Source organism: Mytilus californianus, unplaced genomic scaffold (genome assembly GCF_021869535.1).
Source record: "Mytilus californianus isolate M0D057914Y unplaced genomic scaffold, xbMytCali1.0.p SCAF_12, whole genome shotgun sequence".
Lineage (NCBI taxonomy): Eukaryota > Metazoa > Mollusca > Bivalvia > Mytilida > Mytilidae > Mytilus > Mytilus californianus.
Genome location: NW_026262604.1, coordinates 48,931,992 through 48,953,843, shown reverse-complemented (window position 1 = coordinate 48,953,843; position 21,852 = coordinate 48,931,992). Strand labels below are relative to the sequence as shown.

At 31.6% G+C, this 21,852-nt stretch overlaps 1 long non-coding RNA gene across 3 annotated transcripts; it reads right to left on the bottom strand.

Moving 5' to 3' along the window:
• Positions 1–1,142: 1,142 nt before the first annotated feature.
• On the bottom strand, positions 1,143–21,443 carry LOC127721946 (uncharacterized). Of its 3 annotated transcripts, XR_007991539.1 has the most exons (6): positions 21,400–21,443; positions 14,521–14,742; positions 12,632–12,742; positions 7,709–7,807; positions 2,107–2,269; positions 1,143–1,157 (listed from the first exon to the last, which is right to left on the bottom strand). It is a non-coding gene; the product is annotated as an uncharacterized LOC127721946 (long non-coding RNA). The 3 variants fall into 3 exon arrangements; XR_007991538.1 differs by lacking the exon at positions 2,107–2,269; XR_007991537.1 differs by having other exon boundaries at positions 1,149–2,269.
• Positions 21,444–21,852: the final 409 nt, after the last annotated feature.

Genomic DNA, 21,852 nt, shown 5'->3' with positions numbered 1-21,852 from the left:
CAACTGCCATCAAAAGGACAACAAATAATTATAAGAAGGGAATTGTAATGTTTTGAAGGCTTTTATAAACATTGATATATTCATTTGCCAAAAGTATAATGTTCATACACAGAAATTGCATCCTTTTTCATCTCGATCAGTGTTCGGTGTAGAAGTGTGCTTGCATGTATAAGCACAGTTCCTCCGGCGACAGCAGACCCAACAGCGGGAACAATGATATCTTCCTGGCTCAGAAGTACTCTACGGATGGTTTCAAAATTAATGGCAACTTTGAAAAAAGTAATAGCATCTTGCGTTATGGAATACTTAGAAAATCCTCTATGTTTAACTCCTGAAACAGTTAGGACCATATCCTTGTCAAGTAAAAATACCCTGTAATACTCTTCGATCTCCCTACCAATTATATGTATATTAACTGGGATATCAAGTAAAGGAATTGGTATAGCAGATATGAAGCCTGCACTTAAAGCTACGTATTTCATTCTTTTCTGCAATGATTGAAATTTTTGTTCAATCACTTCAGGTGTCAAAATCGGGAGAAAAAAAGAAAGACTCTCAGCCTTTGCTGAAGGAAGGTGTTTTGTGATATGTGAAAACAATTGATGGAAATCTCCAGAATGGAAATATGATTTTTCATTTGATATAAGGAATAAAGCCGATCCTTTGACTGTATTATTTCCTGAATGGAAGTTTCAAGTTTTTGTCTGATGTCTTCTTTGGTTCTTCCCTTCTTAATGTCTTCATCAAGTTTAGCTCTCATGAAACAGTAGGGTGTTCCGTAGCCTTTTATTTTGTTCACTAGCCACACATCTCCTTCCATTATAATTGTATCAATAAGTATGAAAAAGTAATCAAATGTATTTAACTCGACACTAAACTCACTCGAAAACTTTTCAATTGTCATTTCCATTGTTCCAAATCCAGGCATGTCCCAAAAGATTATATTTTCGTTTTTTGGGTGTACATATGCATACATGTTTTTAGTTTTGTCTCCTGCTCCAGTTTCTGCGTAGCATTTATTTCCCGGTTGTAAATCTAGCATCGTGTTGATAAACGATGTTTTGCCAACGGCACTACGACCGATTACTGCAAATTTTAAAATCCTAGTTTTTACTTCATTAAGTTTTTTTCTGACATGATGACGTTCAACTCTGCATCTACAAGGTAAATTTGTAGTTTTAACATAAACAATTGTTCACATCTAAATGCTGTTACAAACATGCAAAAATTTCAATAAGCACTGAATGGTGATCTCAATAAATTGTAAGACCATGATTCAACTACAATCGGACAAGTATAGAAATAAGAAGATGTGGTAGGTCAAGGTCAAGACTACATAATATGTAAAGCTCTATAACGCACGGCTCCAAAACTGATTGTTTAATTTTCAAATAGACACCAAACATCTGCAATCGATTCATGAGGATCGAATGGACTGAAACAGTCCAATCTAATCATACTTATCATAGATCGACCACTGCAAGGTTTCTTAAAAAGCAGACAATCATGTGAATATTATATGGGCTGCGTCTGATAGAAATCGACCTTATGCAAATGAATATCAATACATCTGTTTAACTTTTTCGGATTGAAGAAATCTCTACGGAAAGTCTGTTACTTTTTAAAAGTTGAGTTGTTACTAGAACCATACAAAACAGACCAAAAATTCATCTTTTATTTCGTATTTGAATGTTCCAAAATCAATAAAAGTCATATACATGTACATGCATACGTACACTTGCGTAAGGTCGATATGTCGATTTCTATCCGACGAAGCTCGAGCTAAACTAGTTTAGCCACACATTTAGAAATGAACATTTCAACACCATCCGCATATGAGATATATATATATATCTACTTTATACGATATATCAGGACTTGCGTTTATTGTCATTATTTCTATGATTAAGGGGTTCTTTTTAGAAGGAATCTATTTCATTAAGAGTTCCTAATCGTAAATTTGAAAATAGTAAACCATTCGAAACATTTACAGCGGCGATGCAATAATCTGGTTGACAACCATAGAATATCTCTGACATAGATGATTACCGATACATTCCATCGGTCGCTTTCTTTTGATTAACCTGTATGTTAATGTTTACTTACCATGAGCAACACGACTGGTGCCTTAATTGGAGGACTTTCTAACCTTACTGGGGCACTTGTGTATATCGCCGATTGTGGTCATGTCGTTTTATTTACTTTGGTGTTTCGTGGATTGTTTTTCTTCTAGTCGTGGTGTTGTTTGTTTTCTTCGACATTATTGTGACTCAATATTCAAGCAATAATATAAACAAACAAACAAAGATGAACTGATTATAAAACAAATCTTAAAACATATTCTACATCGACAATAATAATGAAAGTTTTTTTTCATGTTAAAGACCAATTAGGAGTACTTATATAGAATATGTCTTCTTGATATCTACAATAATGGTAAAAATTTATTACACAACTATATCGATTAAGAGGTGATTTCACGGTCTTATTGAGTAAAAAAGTATGGTTATAAACAACGATTGATAACCGCAGAAATATTGTCACAGAAAATAATAATGATATCATTCAAAGTATTACTATTACTTTTCAGTAGTACGGAATTTTTTTGTAATAGAACATTTACTAATTACAAGTATAAATGATAATATCCTGGATTTCTTTAGTAACTTTAGAACTCAATGCATAGTGCAATAGTGAGAAAAACATATGCATTCAAATACATTTCCCCTTATGTAATTGAAATAAGTGATATGCATATGTGAACCATAGGTGATAAAGACCTATGGTCTTTCCATATGAGGTCCAAGGCCAATCAAAAAGAAAATGAGTTAAAGATCAAAGGTCAAAGGTCAAATTAAAGTTCTGAATTTTGATTTTGGCTTATTTTCTTGTTATTTTCTTTTAATTATCTCATTTTATAATTTATTCAAACGTGCTTAAGTTGCCGAAAACTACGTTGGAGAGAAAAAATTCCAAAAATGTCCGAATTGCCATTTGAACGCTAAGTTCCAGCAGCTCCATATACGTATGTTTCAAAAGCCGTATTTTGTCCTTGGACACGGTGGACAGTCATGTTTACTCATCTTATAATCAAGAATGAGTATATCGAAGTCAGAACGTTCATTTTGTACTTTTTTAAGTCAAAATCAAATGATCAGATGGTGGAACAAACTTTGTCGGGGCTCTAAGGGGACTTTTTCTGTTAGTGAATAATGAAATTTTACCTATCTGTACGGGCATAGCCTCCGTTAACGGTTTCTGAACAGACAAAATATACTTTAACTCCAAAACCAAAGTTTCTTGACCCATGGTGTCTTTTGAAGGGATGAAGGGGACCGATGACCTTGACAAAGATCATAAGGTAAAAAGGTGATGTTCACGAAATTTGTGTTTTTGAATATATTTTAAGGGTTGTATGTGTGTGTAATGCTTTTCAATGCATTTAACATATTTTTCAACATATATTTCACCTTACGAAAAGGAAAGATCTCTCCATTGTTCACGAACAGTTGACAATTTAATAAAGTCTTTCCACTATTCCGAGTAAAGACCTTTTCATTTTGTTCTGACTATTTTTGTTTTTCTTCCGACACTTCTAATGCTTCCGAGGAGATTTTGTCAAGCAAGTTGTCGCTTAGATATTTGGTATATGATATCGAAGAGTTTATACGCTTTTAACACCGAACACTTTTCCATGTAAGAGTTATCTCCCCAAACATTTTTCCTTGTTATTGCTACTCCTTTGGTTTCGTAAAGGAAACCGACAAAATATTTGACTAAATTGGTCGTTACATCCTTGATGTGAAGGATGTCGAAAAATATCTTGTCCAAAGCGACCCGGAGATTCCATATGAGAGATATTTCCTCTTATGTATTTGAAATAAGTGATATGCATTTGTGATTTTTTGCTTATTTTAGCTTCTCCTTACAGAGCGTTTAAGATATTGAAAATATATTTGTATTAAATCATTAGTTACGACATGTCGTAATACATACATATTTTGGTTGAAAGTGCATGTTGACACTTTAATGTTAAGTTTTCTTCCCTCTTAAATCTAAAATTAACTGTATGGTAACATTACTAATTAACCTTATATAGAAGAGACATAGGGCCTTTTTATTTGATGTATTTGCATAAAACATTTTGTAAAACCTTAAAATGAAGGTCAAGGATAAAGGTAAATTTGACTTTCTAGATTTTGACCTTTGCTGTAAATTCATATTTATAAGTGATAAAGCCAATGGGTATGGTGCATTAGGTTGGTAGACATATGATCTTGAGTAGACCATTCAAATATAACCGGAAGCAGCCATTTCCTGCACTGATTTCATTAAAAAAAACCTAGAACCATATATTTTTGGATTCAATGTATAGTAATCTATCAGATGGTACCAGAGGTGAAATTTTTCAAACCGGAAAATGCAATTTATCTCCGTTATTTCTAGCAAAAGTATATTAAAACCATATATTTTTGGAATCAGTTTGACTAGAGCTACCCTATGAGACTGGAAGTAGCAAATAATATCTCTAATTTTAGACAAAGTATATAGAAACCATACATTTTAAATCAGAATGAAGAAATCTATGATTGGACACTCATATTAACTTTGAGAAAACCGCAGATAGCTTCTTATCAATTATTAAGAAATTTCTCTGAACAAGTGGTTTTTAATTTAATTTTCTTTTTCTTCCGCTACTTTAATTTTTTGCAAAAAGATGTTGTTTCACAAGATGTCGCTTAGATATTTGGTATTTGATATCGAACAGTTAATACGCTTAGAAACTGACACTGATTAACCGAACACTTTTCCTTGTAAGAGTTATCTCCCCAAAACATTGTTTTCCTTGTGATTGCTACTCCTTCGCAACCGTAGAAGAAACTGACAGAATTATTTGACCAAATTGCTCGTTTAATCATCAAGATGTTGGAAAACATTTTATCAAAGCGATCTGGAGACTCCATATGAGAGTTTTTCCAATTCTGTATTTGATATTAGTGAAATGTAATAGTAACTCATAAACTATAAGTGCTAGGGACCAACGGACTTTTTATTTGAGGTCCTCGGTCCAGAATAATGTAAATGAGTTCAAGGTCAAAGGTCAAAGTCATGTTCTTAATTTTGATTTTGGTAAAATTTAGGCTTTTTCTCAGAAACAGTACAAGATATCCACAAAATATTGTACAAAATTATTAGTTGTGACAAGTCGCAACACATACATTTTGGTTAAAAGGGTACGTTGACATTTAATAAGATTTTTCTTCCCTCTCATATTTTAAATTAACTGTATCGTGATATAACTAATTAATCATATATAGAAGAGACCTATGTTCTGTTGATTTGAGGTCTTTGCTTTACGACCTTGAATTTCAGAAGAGGGTCAAGAGTAAATTTGACGTTCTAGATTTTGACCTTTGCCATAAATTCAGATTTTTACATGATAAAGCTATGGATCTTCTGCATTAGGTTCGTAGACATATGATTTTGGAGAGGTTAGTCGGATGTGATCTTTTGTAAACCGGAAGTAGCCATTTCTTGCACTGATTCATTTAAAATTACCTGGAACCATATATTTTTAGAATCAGTGTGAAGTAACCTATCAGATGATACCGAAAGTAGAATGTAGGTAGATGAATTTGAGAAATGAATCGCCACCCATAGAAAATCTTTAATAAAATTATTTATAAACTACTGAAAGACAATTTTGCCACACGTCCATTTAGATAAATGGGGTTCAAATTATAAGTACTGACATCTTTGTGGAAGACAATTTTGCCACACGTCCATTTAGATAAATGGGGTTCAAATTATAAGTACTGACATCTTTGTGGAAAATGTCCAAAATAAACTGAAATTGATGGCATTCCTGTTTAAATGGATGCTAAATTGATTAGGAAAAAAAACCTCAATATTAATGATCCAAATTTAGGAGGTAAACAAATTGTCCCTCCAGATTTGTTTACATTTTTTATTGCGAGGGAAATGTTTTGGTTTTCTTTTTGGTTCATATGTAATCAAATATGGCATCATTGCATTAGTTTCACCATTTTTCAATTGTGTGTGTTGTATCAGTTTTAACTAGACAACCCGCCAAAAAAGTATTAAAATTGTGAATTTGAATTTTGACCCCGTCTCTCAAAGTTTGCATTTTCTGCCGAAGGTGGTCGGTTTTGTTGGGGCACTCTAGTTTCCTCCACCAATAGATAATGACCGCCACGAAATAGTCAATAGCGCTGAAGGTGGCGATTAACACAAATTAATCAATCAATCAATCATTCGATCAATCAATGAAAGTTTTCAATCAGTGTAGCTGTCTGACATTTAACCAACATAACTGTATTAATTTTGAAAACACAAACGTTAAAAATAAATCCAGATTTTACTCTACTTTATTTTCAGATGTTGTGTATTTTTGAGTTGTATATCCTATATTCAATATTTCGCAACAAAAAGTAAAATAACAAAAATAAATCCTAATCAAAATGGCGAAATCAAAAGGTCAAACACATCAAACGAATGGATAACAACTGTAATATTCCTGACTTGGTACAGGCATTTTCTGATTTCGAAAATGGTGGATTAAAGCTGGTTATATAGCAAGCTTAACCTCTCACTTTTATGACAGACGTTGATTGATAATGATTTTGAATATTGAATCGCTAAAGCTTATGAGGTAAAATCTTAATGGACATATATACAATAAAAATCATAGTCTATTTATACAATTGATAATGCACTGACAATTCACAATCGTAAATAATCAGTTTGATAATGTCAGTATTCATGACTAGCTTCCCATTTTCTATGTAATTCACGTTTGATGTCGTCGATGTCGTCACAGTCTACAAGTTGCAGCATTATTGAATTACTGACACACCACTCCAATAACAATGTTCAGAGATAGCTTTGTTTCTGTATTTGGAAACAATCTATACTATTTTGACTTTTAACTTAATATGTTGCAGCAAAATGTATATTATTTTCATGTCATCTTTGGTCAAATAGATCTTCAACTGTTTCGGTTCTTATACATCCTTGCGTCGTTGGGCTTCCAAAAGGTAGTAAATTGCTAATTTTTAAGCAAAAAAAAAATCGCAAAAAACAGGATTTGAAAATGTGGTTAAATGTTTGCCTTCAAAATGTCGTCTGTGAACATTTTTCTAAATGGCTGCGAAATAAAACCTTTTCTGGATAACACAAAAACTATCCTCTTCTTATCAGATATAAAGAGATGTACAAGTTAATGATTCCCAAAGCCATTATATGGTATTTTTAAAGTTTCATATAACATTTTGGAAGCAAACTTTACATACAATTGAGACTGGCTATATTGTCACATGTCTTACTTCAAATATTTTGATAGATCAGAGATTTGCACCCGCCAAGCCGGTTTGTGTGAAAAAGGCATATACGACATTTTAAAAGCCCACCGACGCTTAACTTTCTAAAATGTGAGTGGAAAATTGTGTGAAGGTGCTACATGAACATGTACAAAGATCCTGGCATCAATTAAAAAGAAAAGGATGATTTGGAAGTCAACAGCAATTAGACATAGTGTTTATATTTACATTTTTAGCATTATATTTTGCAAATGATTCCTGATTATCAAAAGGGCCAAAAAGAAGCTATTTCGCTTCCACTCAACGAAGTTTTTTTTTACAATCAGTGAGAAGTTGTCCTAAACAACAGTATTACAATGTATATTTACCATATGAAATATTCTGTGGTTCCCATCTGTCTTCTTGATAGACGTCCTCTTCCTGGTGTAAAAGGGTATTTGATGTTAGGTCATGTTTGCTTGTAGAATCTTAAAAAAACATGTTAAACTTTTAAAGCTAAATATTGGTTTCAAGTTCGCGTTTATTTCCTTAGTGTTTTGAAAGGACAAACTTCATTTGTAAACCGATAGAATGATGTATTGTGAATTGTGAGTGATTTCTTAACCTTAAAGGTATAAAACCACTAATTCATAGCCCTTTGGTGTTTTTGAATGTCAGGCATATATTGGGGTCATAAACCATGGGAAGTGAAATATTGATACATGCTAGGCTAATTTACAGGTGGTCATCCGGGTGTGTATTTTTTACTGCCACAGGTTGACAATTTTGTTTCATATTTTGTACCTGCAAAGGTTCATGTTAACCTTTGTTTACATGTGAACTTTGGATAGGAAAAGAACTGGACATGAAAACATATGTCTTTTATATAATCATAGATATAACAAATTGTACATGTTCAAAAACTATATGATCTCAATTATATGTAAACGCTTTCTTTATTGATAAATTTGATAAATGATCAAAATTATTATCAATTAAATTATATTTATTTTGTAATATATTTCAGGTAAATGTGTCATGGTTACAAAATATAGGACCAATAGCCAAAAGACATTAAATAAATTCAAATACAAACAAATATGCTGTTGGCTGTTGTACAGTGTGTAAAATTACCAATTCCTGTTTTTCTTTTTTTTTTTGAAAATTAAATAAATCACATTAAAAATGATAAGATTGGAAGTCAAGTCTAGATACATTTTTTCATTATTTTATTTACAGCTATTTCTTCACTGATTTAAGATGATACACTACTGTTTAACACACGTAGAACAGAAAGTCACAAGACAAAAACTCACATCTTTGTTATGAGATAATTTGTCTTTGATAAAACAAAAAAAGTATGTTCTAAATTATTATTTTTTTTATTTTTCTTGAATGATATTACATTATACAACTTGCTAAACATAATTTATTATAAAAAAATAATTATGATCATATTGTTATGAAGACCTTCTTAAAGTTGCTTCTTGGTGCCTATAGATATTAATTTTTACAGTTATTCTTTAAAAATCGATATTAAATGAACAATTTCCTATAATGAACTGTTTTCATAAAAAAGATATTATTTGAAGGATTTCCTCTTTCATGGTCAACATGTTCAAACAAAAGTAAACCAATTAACTTTGACATTTTTCCTATCATAAATTGTATTTAAATAAATACTGAATTCTTTATATAAATTGAAAACCAGTCTATGAATTTTATAGCAAATGTCCAGTAAAATTTAAAGAGTCTCACTATACATGTGATACATAAGAGTCACTCCTTTATTATATAATAACATATAAAAAAAACCAGAGAATAGTCTAAAATAAAAACATGATAATAATTAAGTTTACCAATACTTTCATTACTAATATATATTTCAATTTTTTTAAATTCATTTTAATAGATTTTACCTTTAATTCTATGTTTTAATCCCTGTTGTTCTTTATTACACTTAATGATTGATTACCTGACAATTGTATTACCATTGATTTTTCACATTTTCCCCTATCACATCAGGTGGTCTGATCAGGGACCTAAATTCCGAGCATGTCAGACCATCAAAAAATGCTCAGCATTATTCAGACTATGCCCCAGCGTGTACTGTACTTTCTTGTACGTTCTTTCCGACTGGGTCTGAATAAGTGGTTCTATATCTTTAACAGCACCAAACGTGTTATATTGACTTCTGCTTGACTTAATTCCCCTTTATGATCTATTTCTAGTACAGCAAAACACATAAAGCTTTTGTCGAAACACTATATCACCGAATTCAAGCTCAAATTGGACTGGTAGTGTCATATGCGTTATACTAAGAAAACTCCATATGGATACTAATGACAGATATGACACTTTTTTCAATGTTTACTAGTTCTTATTTGTTAAAGGTGCACTAGCTACGAGATATATAAAAAATTCAAAGTATGAATTTTTTTGTTCAATCAATAATGAAAGTGAAATAGTGCAATAATAATTCGCTTTTAGCAGCCAGTATGGTTCAATTTTGTCAAATTAAGCTAAGAAACATTGATGATGAATTATGCACTTGCAAGTGAATAGTTCGACCTCATTGAATCCGTATACATGTGAACTCCAGTTTAAATCCTTAGCTAGAGATGGATAACGCATGAATTGTGCGTGTTCGGTTATTTAAAGGAAAACAATGCCAACATTGAAAGTGAAACAAAGGTAAATCATCAGATTGACTGATTCGATCCACAAAAAAATCATTCTTATACAGGTTAAAACGTTGATTAACATATATTTTTAATCTATAATATGAAATTAAACAGACCTAGAAAAATCCAATTGCACGAGTTCGCTTTCTATTTATATCTATATTTATGTTTATATCGCTAATATGACCATCGGAGGTCTTCGGAGGTCAACTCGATGGTTAATTAGATGGCGTCAAGACTAAAATACATACGAAACGAAGCTACATATTATCGAGCCCATGCCCTGTAAATTGTTTATTTTAGACTTTTTATAATTTGGATAAATGTTTTACATGGTTATAAATCAAATATAAGAATTTGAGTCAAATCGGTGAATATGAATTTGACAGGTAGTGCCCCTTTAATATCTACTCAAATAAAAATGTTACTACCAATATGTCTTTTTTCATCGGAGATTCTTCTATGAATATAAAAACAATGGTCCAAACATAAAATATAATTGATTATTTCCCCTCCCCCTTTTTTCTACATATTGAAAAAGGAGAGTGATTGGGTAAAAACCATACTTTTATGTATACACATGGATCAACAAGAGCAATTTATGTATATCCCAGCTAGACAACTTACTAAACTGGTTATAAAATGCATTTTAAGTGAGATTTTAGAATTCATATATACCAATTTCATTTGAAATAAATGATACACTATGAAGCCCAATGAAACATGAACACTCACTAGATAATTTGACCAAAAGCAATATTTATACTTTAAACCAGTCATAATATACATGTTTCAATGGTTTCAGTCTTAGATAATGCAAACATGTAAACTTCAGGTAAAATCTTAACTGTATGCATGTTTAAATGACCAAAAAAAGGCTAAATACCTTATTGTAGCAATTTGAGGGCTGTAATTTGACACCAACATAAAAAAAAATATAATGTAACATGATTACTAACAGCAAATGTGACCAATTTTCATTGTAATGGGTATAATTTCTAAAAATTGAATTTCACATGCCTTTCAGTAATACGTATAAAACCACTAATTCATAGCCTCATTGCTTTCTATGTTAGATTCTACAATTTCAAGCATAAATGGCTACTTTGTCTTAAGTTCAAATTAAATGGCAGTTATTTCATGTCAAAACTATACCTCATCTTGACTTGTGCTGTAAAATTCAACATACTTTTAGTTGCATATTAGAGCGTACTGGTTCCCGGAAGTTTGATAGTACAAAAACAGGTACTTCTGATCTGAACAACAGGGCAAATGTGCCCTCCTATTGAAATTTTATATACTTCCTTATTATTCGAAAGAAACTTTCAACAAGGGTTCTACAGTTATCTCACGTCCCCTTTAGCTTTCATTTGATACCAAAACTACCCAAATATTTCACCTATTGACAAAGATACAGCTATGCATAGGAACTATTTTGTTTAAAATATGTACTACTTTCTTATATGTTCTTTCCGAACGGGGCTGAATTAGGGGTTCTATACCTTAACGAAGAATAAGAAGTGTAAATGCCTTTTTTATCTTTTTTATTTGGATATTTTTATCTTCTAAGGCATTTCTCATGCTTGAGTTACGTTTTAAACTTAGTAAATAAATAAATAATTTTATTTGTTTCATTGTTTCTTGGATTGTTATATGGTACTGGTAATACATATGTGTTTGTGTCGTTCTAGTTATTCGCAGCTCATGAAGATCAATTTCTTTTGCTCTCACTATTCCATTGTTTATTAAAGTAACTGGATAATTCCTGTCTATAGGTACTTGTAATAATTCGGTTATACGGATAGTTCATGTATATTTTTCTCTGATACTATAGTACTTAATCGTTTTGCTAAAGTAAAAGGAATATTCATTCTTGTATGTTTCCTTCTAATTCTTTCAAAGTCCCTTCAAAATCTCGTCATTAAATAAATTTTTTTACTTTTATTCAATTTTGGTGGCATTCTCTATCACACTCGTGGTAATGAATAAAGTACAAATGTCAATAAAAACCACGTAAGAACGGACATATACAAAGCCAAACAGAGATAAAGACAGAATGAACATCCTTGAACTCAGAAGGTCTGTATTGTCAGGAGGTTCATTTTTAGTATACCCTACAAAAAATTACACTGACAAATGACATTTTGATACAATGTATCGTTGGGTTTGTTTCATGCGGCGTTTCGTTACTGTCTTATAGAAGTTTACCAACAAATCCGTCTATTCATTATCAAAATAACCATCATAAACTTGTTTGAACGGATTCCCGAACAACTGGATATACCATACCAAAGGAACCAGCGTTTGGTTTCAAAAATTATAATGATTGCAGTTCCCAATCCGTTCGGAAACAATCACGGTCAAAAGTAAGATATAAGTTTAAAGAAATCCTTAAAAGCACGGAGAAGAGCAGAGAACGAAAATAGATCTGCATGAATATTACCTGTGGGAATTGCAAATTAAGTTTAGTAAATTAGCATTAAGTATTATATTCCATGTCAATTCAAATTCCCGGGTCAAATTGCTATCAAAATTAACTACTCTCATATTAAGCTATTAAACCTATCATTGTAATCTATATACTCTTGATCACTGATGAATAATTTGGCTCTATGATATGTAAATTACCATCTGCAATATTTAAATCTATATCATGTGCTTCCCATTTGTCTTCGTCGTCCGAAGCTGGCTTACTAAGTAAACTGTTATCTCTATCGATGCTCTTCCCCGTAGTTGAATCTGGAAAATATATAATCCTTTAAAGCTAATAAAAGTTTTAATTGACGGAATTTTTAGAATGTGTGAAAGAAAACAGAAATTGAAAAACTGGTAAAAAATATGGTGAAGATTATAAGCTTTATGAATCACTGAAACTCCTCTGGTAGCACTGTCCGTAAAGATTTTGCTATTTTAAATCTTTCTGTATTTATGTAGTGCTTTTTTTTATTGTTTCTTTTCTTTAAGGTGTGTTCTGTGGGTTAGTCGGCGCATATATATTTGTACATCGACTGATTATTGTTTAGTGGCATTTACAGGCAAAAAATATTTATAAACAAATTCAATACAGGTCAATTCATAAAGGTTGAAATCAATAAAACCAAACACAACCAAACGTAGGACAATATCAACCAACTGCACGAAACCAACTGTCAATGTTCCTCACTTGGCACAGGCAGTTTCCGTAGATAATGGTTGGTTCAATATTATAAGATGTGGTATAATTGCCAATGAGACAACTCCCCACCAGAGACCCAAAGACATAGAAGTAAACAACTATAGGTCACCGTACGGCCTTCAACAATGAACAAAACCCATACCACATAGTCAGCTATTAAGGTACTGGCTTGAAAGCTACTTAAAACTCCAACTTGTATGAAAGTTTTTTCAGACATAGTTGGGTAACGTGATAATAATTGGCATCCATCATCCCAAACTGTGTAAACATACATACATCAAAGTCAAACAACACAACTGACTTAAAACAATAAAACAAACATACAAATAAATATGACAATGACGCCAACTAATAAAGGTTAAAATAATTTTACGTCTCTACATCTTTCTGGAATGTTCAGGAATTAATATTTAAGGATGTTCGCTACTCTTGTTTTTTGACTTTTTGCCAGATATTTTTATAATAATCTTCTAGTTTTATATTCATGTAGTGCCAATAATAAAAAATATCGCTTACCCCTACCTTTCTTTTTATGATTTTATTACATACAGTTTAAAAAGACATTTTTGAAAATCTAATAAAATCTTTAATTGTATGAAAAATCTAGAAAGACCCATTTCCTACCTAATTTTCAATTGATTATGTCTCAAAAAGAAGGACACGGACCTTTTTTTAAAAGCTCCATCATTGATATACTATCGATTTATAAAAGTCTTTAAAAAAGCTTAACAGAGGAGCGAACATCCTTAATGGTATATCTATAATTGGTATCCTCCCACTTGCCGTAACCACTATCCTGTTTTTCGTTTTCTCTGTTGTGACATTTCTAATTGAACTCATCAGCGGATATTTTCAAACAAATAGAAACAAAAGTGCCACTTTTTGTGCAAAGACTGCTTATCCTTCAGTAGAAACTGCGTTTTCTTTCGGGTTTTTGTGGAATTAGTGTTTTCAGATGTTAAGTTTTCTTTTTGTGTTTTGAGGACTGTCGTTTGTCTTATAATATTTGTTTTCTCTTGGCAATGATGAAGTCTGTTATTCTTAATATAGCTATGTAAGTTGTGAATTAGCCCGCGATATTTTCTCTCTATTTGAAGGAACTAAATTTTTAAAAGATAATTAGATCGTCAAAGCATTCAATAGTTTTAAGGTATTAAATTCTCACAAGTAGAATATTCCAAAATTTTACAAATAGTTTCAATAGAGATAATGAGTTATCTGAATGTAGAAAAATTAAAGTGGAATATAGTTATTATATTTTGCCTCAATATCCTTTATAATTATACAATAAGCTTTTGAAGTGCTATGGAAAAAAGGTCGTACTTGTTACTTCATATGTTACCTGGTAAATATGAATCATTTTCTGTACCTCAACTGCTGCAAAATTTGATTCTTGAGTTAAGTACATTATAACAAGGAATGCCATCTGTTTTTCCTGTGCATAATGTTCCTATAGCAAGTCTATGATTAATTCTGAGTCCACAATTGTCACAAAATCTTTGACCCTGATATATATTACTGTTGCAATTCTGACAACGACTTCCATCAGATAGGTTCATAGTGACTGTATATTAAAACGAACATCAGTTGTATTATATACAAATCTTCAAATGGCTTCCACTCACAAAAATTTGAAAAAAAGTATTTGAAATCACAATGTGCGTGTTTAGGAACTTACATCTACTGAAGAATCTTTTAAATTTCCAAGTTATCTCCCCTAATAATTAATTTTACTTTTGTCTCGCCTCTATTTGGAAAAGTCTCAAAGTGCATCAATGAATACGCAATGTGGAATCTCTGGCAGATTTCATAAAATTTCGTTAATTGTTTTGATGAAATTGCAGAAATTCCTAAATACATAAAGCCTTTGAGGCTATCTAAATCATAATGATTGAAAAATTAAACACGATAAGCAAACAGTCAATTTCGATTAAACAAATATTTACCAAAAGCGATTTGTTACGTTCAAAGCGATAGGATTCAAAGAGGAATCTAGCTACCAACTATATATACAGACGTATCGACACACCTACGAAAACATACCTCAATCTCAAGGGTAATGATATTCTGTATTCACAGTACTAGTACCTAATACATGAAGATAAATTACTTTTAATATTGCAAGGTCCATTTTATTGGCCGTTATCACTGAACATTACCAAAATATATTTTTAATTGATGTCTTATACAAAAAAAAGGCGTTTTGTACTCATCCCTCTCGTAATTTCGTGTAATCAATAAAGAATAATGATTTACGAATTCAACTTCTTTCCGTTTTGGTTCTAGAATTGTTGTTCTGATGTTGTGTTCTAGCATTACAAAAAAGGTTGAAGAAGTTGGGAAAGAAAATTAGGATAATTAGCATTACCTGTAAATGGTATATTCAGATCATTTACCTTCATTAACATACGTCAACACTTATTTTATTACTTATTATTTAGAGGCAGGGGTATAAAAATATCGCAATTGCATTATTCTCTTTCTCCCATGTGCCCATATCTGCAGATAAACGTGAAATTGAAATTAAAATAGTTAATTTGTTCTTTTTTTATTTACCAGAATCTCAGATTAAAAAATATATATACCACTCCTAAAGAAAAAAACTTTCAAACAAAAACAGGGTTTATAAAAAATATGTTGATTATTCAGCTATTGCAGGTTGTGCACAATCGCGAATTATGTAACAAAAGTTATAAAAAACCTAATAAAATCTTACCATATTTTAATATAGGTAAAACACTATGTGAAGTAATTGTTATATACATTATATAAGAAGGAATGTAATTGGGCAATTAAAAATTAAGTTACTAAAATATAAGGTAACCATGTTATGAAAATAAGGCTTTAATTGCTGTTTTTTTTTACTATTTTGGAAGTTGTTGTTAAGGCTTCAACACTTATACCTCACAGCATGGTAGTAAATAGAGCTTGACCTCCTCATAGTTTTATAATCTAGATAATGTGAGTGCATCAATACTCTCACAAAATTCAGACTTTTCAATGCAGAGATACTTTACGTAAAAACGTAAATTACTGTATTTCGTAAAATGCACATTAAATGTAAGATGGATGGATGTTAAACGTCCAGTGGCAAAAACTTTATTCATATTCAGGTAAATACAAAAATGCAGGCGTTGTCATGCAAAGCATAAAAAGAATCCTCAAAATCATAATTGAAAGTACAGGAAAATAATACGTAGGTGTTCTGGACCTCCAAAAGTGGTTTTGGAGAAATATAGTTGAATATTGAAAATTTCAACCTATCGACAAACAGGAAGTGAGTATTAACAGATCCGGAAAGAACTCACACTTTACAATGCAGGAACTGTCAAACTGCTGACAAATTATGAGGTCATTCAGTTCAGATGTTTCTGAGAAAGGTTTGACAATAATATTTGTGTGACGAACGGACGCACAGATCGACAAACTGCTCCAATTGGCCTGTGCTCTAAAGACCCACATATAAGGAACTGAAACTCATTCATTTGTACATTTACAAGAAAAAACTTTCTATAATTTTCAACTCCAAGGTCTCATCATACAATCTGGTCTACAACAAAATTTGGTTGGAAAATTGCCAATCAGTAACAGCCCCTAATACATCTTAGAGTATTTTCCGTATATAAGTGTCACTATTAGCTTAGGATCCTCACGAGGGACATGGCCATGTCAATTAGTTTAAACTAATTGGTCTAAATACATGTTCGAATCACCTGATGATCTATGTTGGGGTACTGGGATAGGATATTACAATAATTTCCTGAAATATCAAATCTTGTTTTTTTAATATTAATGTATAATTCGTTTAAATTAATTAAACATTGCAATAGTTCAATAACACAAGCCAAGGTGCAGGTGATTCGAAGGAGGCATCATAAACATGATTACCCACATTTAAATTCATCGAATTCGAAGTTGGAATAATTTAAATATTTCTTATTTGCGGAACATGTGTTCGTACTCTCATACAGTAAAAATGTTATCTAGTGAAGTATATACTTATACTATGGATGAATACCATTCATTTTTAATGAAAAAGTTATTTTTTAACCAAACATATGTGTCACTTGATCAGTTGTTGAAAATTCTGAAGGATTACATGGAGTACAGCTATGTCATCCAACTCTCACACACCATTTCTGCAGGTCACATGCAATTCATGTGGAACTTGAAAGTACAAACCAACGATTGTCAATTAAATAAAGGCAACAATAGTATACCGCTGTTCGAAACTCATAAATCGATAGAGATAAAACCATATCCGGGTTACAAACTAAAACTGAGGGAAACGCATCAAATATAAGAGGAGAACAACGACACAACAAAAACACAACATTAAAAATGTAACACACACAGAAACGAACTATAATATAACAATGGCCATTTTCCTGACTTGGTACAGGACATTTTAAGAAAAAAATGGTGGGTTGAACCTGGTTTTGTGGCATGCCAAACCTCCCGCTTTAATGGCAACGTCAAACACAACACCAAAACGACAACATCACATGACAGGACCACAATACAAATAAATGGGAGAACATATAGGACAAAGAAACACACGAATAATAGCTAACAAAAGGTACTAGGCTTAAAATTCAATACGCCAGACGTGCGTCTCGTCCACACAAGACCATCCAGAGACGCTCAGATGAAAAAAGCTTGAAAGCCAAAACAAGTACAAAGCCGAAGAGCACCGAGGACCAAAACTTCCAAAAAGTTGCGCCTAACACGGCCAGGGTTTTCTGCCTGGGACAAGAACATCCTTATTATTTAGAATAATTTATAATTTTGCAAACAGTAAATTTTATAAAATGACTATATAATAGATATACATGATAAAACCGAAGTTGGGACTAACTACAGAATAAAAACGGGTACATTACATAAAACAACTTAATCCAACATATAAAAATACACAGCCGAGTTAGCCAAAGCATCAACGCACAAAGTGACGTCACATTTGAAATTCTAAAAAAACACACAAAGTGACGTCACATTTGAATGGTTTTTACATAACATTGGTATCAGGAACACATTCTTTGGGTATATAATTGCAAATATATATAATTATAGACAATGTTATAATGTCAGCACATACATGCAACATCTACCAAAAACTAAAAGTTATTTAAATTACTAAAAGTATTAATTTTTTTTCATGATTTGTGCAATCACCAAAAGCATGATTTGAAACACTCATTTCTAAGTTAATGTTATAATAAATTACTTTCAGCATATGTTTTATTGATCCATTGTTTAATTCATCTGAAAACATATGATGCCATTTCAAGGACATTCAAAACTCAAAAAGTAATCAGAAAAGGTAAAAATGCAGAAAACTTTTAGAAATAAATTTCACAAAACTTGCTTTTAAAATTCCAGTCCATACATAAATGATTACTCAACGGCGGAAATCGTTACCAGTGCAAATATTTATTTGTTCGAAAAACATTGACACATACGAAGGCAATTTGTTCAGCCGAAATATTTGTCAACACGATTTTATAACATCATCTTCGTATATTACTATCTTATAGTATTACCGTTGCGCAAATCTTTAGACTTTATTTTGGTTTTCGGGCAAACGCCGGATGCCCCTCCCCCCCCCCCCCTTCTGTTTCAAGACTTCCAATCCATGTAGTTTGGTATGATTGTTAGAATTGGATATGAAGAGCTTTAGGTCATGAAGGGGCGATATAGTAAAGTTTATCACTGGATTGCACTCTCTGTCTATGCATGCTTAGTTTATTATGAAAGTGCTTTGCATTGGAGCTAAATGCATTGTTATGCAAATGCATTCTTTGTGAAATTAAGAGTTGTTAACAGACAACTCACATCTATGTGTACATATCAACTGTAAGGTAAGATTATTGAAACTGTCAGCACAAGGAGTAATTGAAGATGCATTGATGCAACATTAATAGTTAAAGAGATATTAAAGCAATTAACTTTACATTTTTCATCCAGATAGCAAAATGAAAAATTAGCACATTCAAATTTACTAAGCAATGCTACTTGCAAGATGCTGATACATTTGTAAATGGTTTTCTAACACTTATTTATCTGTACTGCCTACGGATTAGTCGTGAGAACAAATGGTCATTCATGTATACATGTGTTTATTTATGTAAAAAAAAAAAAACTCATTTGTTAATTTCTTAGTTTGTGTAAAAGTGAAATATAGCACTGTTCATTTGTATACCACAACAAAACTGTATTCTAAAGGTTTCACTTATATGTTTATCCAAATAACAAAAGCCCTGACACAAAAATAATGTTGCAATGCCTTTTTCATTTTGAATAGTGAAGAATCTTAGTTCATAGTCGACACTATTAGTCATAATTTATTTCTGGAAATTCAGAATTATAAACAAATTAAATGTTTTACCATTTTATTAATATCATTTTCGTGCTGGTTAAATGTTCTCTTATATAACTTCAACCAGACCTTGGAAAGTAATATTGTGGGACAAATTTTAACAGAATCATTTGATAATCCATACAAATAGTATTCCCTCTAGGACAGCGTTGAACATTAAAACCAAATATTGAATATTAACGACACTGCTTATTTTTAGTGTGTGGTATATAGGTCTTATATATAGGATGGCTGTCAATGTGAAACACATTTTATAACTGAACCCTATTGTACAAATGTTTCTCAATCTTTATTTCAACTATTGTTCTCAACCTTTATTTCAATCTATGAAAATATCTTTGCCAGTATTTTTTGAAAAACAATAACCTAATTATCTTCAGGAAATAGAAATTATATTATCATTAAATCAACACAATAAATAGAGGAATCGCCTTTTTATACGCCAAAGCACACTTATCCTCGCGTGTAAGAAAATAGGTCGCTAACGTTCAAGCTTAATCATGTGTATTACTGTTAGCGGGTACATAAATATAGGATTATATAGAAGCAATCACGATTTCGTCCGTCTTGACACCGATTAAGCATATAAGCAGGTAAATATATTTTAGCATTGCAAAAGATAATGTTTTTCTCAGACTGTTTATAACGTCTTTACACTAAATCCATTGGGTGTGTCCTTGGAAACATGGTTTATTAATTAGTTGTTATTGGCTTTCAATAAGCTCTCGGTAACTTTTTAGTCTTTTTTGACAGTTGTTTTGTGTGCTTTGTGTCTATTTGGTTTGAGTCCAGCTTTTGTCAATTAAATTTTTACATTTTATTTATGTTGTGCTGTTGCACTACTGTCACAGGTTAAGTTGAGGCGTGAGCCTTTAAAACATGTTTAACCCACCCACATTCAATATGTGCCTGTTCAATGTCAGGAACCAGTGATGCATTGTTGTTGTTTTGGTTTAAAGCAAAATTCATGTACAGTTACAAAATACAGGCAACTTTTAATTATGGATATAACAAACAGGAACTTTTCACTAGAAAGATGGACTAGTGAAGTAAAATGTTAGCAACAATAGTGTAAAAGTGGTTGAAATTTTTTTTAAATAGTAAGGATTTTCTACCCCAAGATAGATTGATGCTCTATTTGCAAAACCTTTCGGAATATTGGAGTTCTCAATGTTCTTCAACTTCGTACCTTATTTTGCTTTTTTTTGTATTAGAGCATTGTATTGTTAAGTGGAGGCTGGAGCCTTTAAAACATGTTTAACCCACCCACATTCAGTATATGCCTGTTCAATGTCAGGAACCAGTGATGCAGTTGTTGTTGTTTTGGTTTAAAGCAAAATTCATTTACAGTTACAAAATACAGGCAACTATTAAACCTACAAAGTATAAATGTCTACTTGATAAAGTTCCCAAATTATCATAATATTTTTTTATGTTTAAAAATGTATGGTCAAGCTAAAAAAAAAAAAAAAAAAATTAAAAAAAATATTTTTCAATTATACATCCGGAACTCATTGAGAGACATAATTTCATCTATCACCGACAAGCGTGAAGATTGATAACGGTACTCTTTATCCTTAGTCTTTATAGTTAAAAAAAAAAGAGTAGATTACAAAATAAAATTATCAAAGAATCTAAATATAGGCAACAGTAGTATACTGCTGTTCAAAAGTCATCAATCGATTAATAGAAACCAAATCCGGGTTACAAACTTAAACCGAGGGAAACACATCAATTATATGAGGAAAACAACGGGACAACAGAAACACTGAACTGCAACAATAGCCAACATACATAGAAACGGACTATTTAATAGCAATTGCATTTCTAATTAAGTCATACCTGTGAATAGCTCATGACCAAACTTTAAATCAATCTGACCTAGAGGGAAGGGGATGCAATTTTAAAAAGATACTAATAAATTCCGTTATGAATTTATTAGTATCTTTTCAAAAGCATTGCTAAAAATTGATTCCGGAATGTGTATATTGTATGGTTGATAATGACATAACATAATGTAGTTTTGATGTCTCTCACTAATGTCGAATATAATGCTGCTTAAAGTTACCACAGAGTAACCCTGGAATCATGGATATAACAAACAGTAACCTTTCACTAGAAAGATGGACTAGTGAAGTAAAATGTTAACAGCAATAGTGTAAAAGTGGTTCCATGGGGAAAACAGTCAATAACATTGACTTCAGCATTTCCATTAATTTCAGTATTTAAGATAATGAAATACTAAATTAGCAGTGCATCATATTATATGAAAACAAGATACCATCAGGAAGGGTT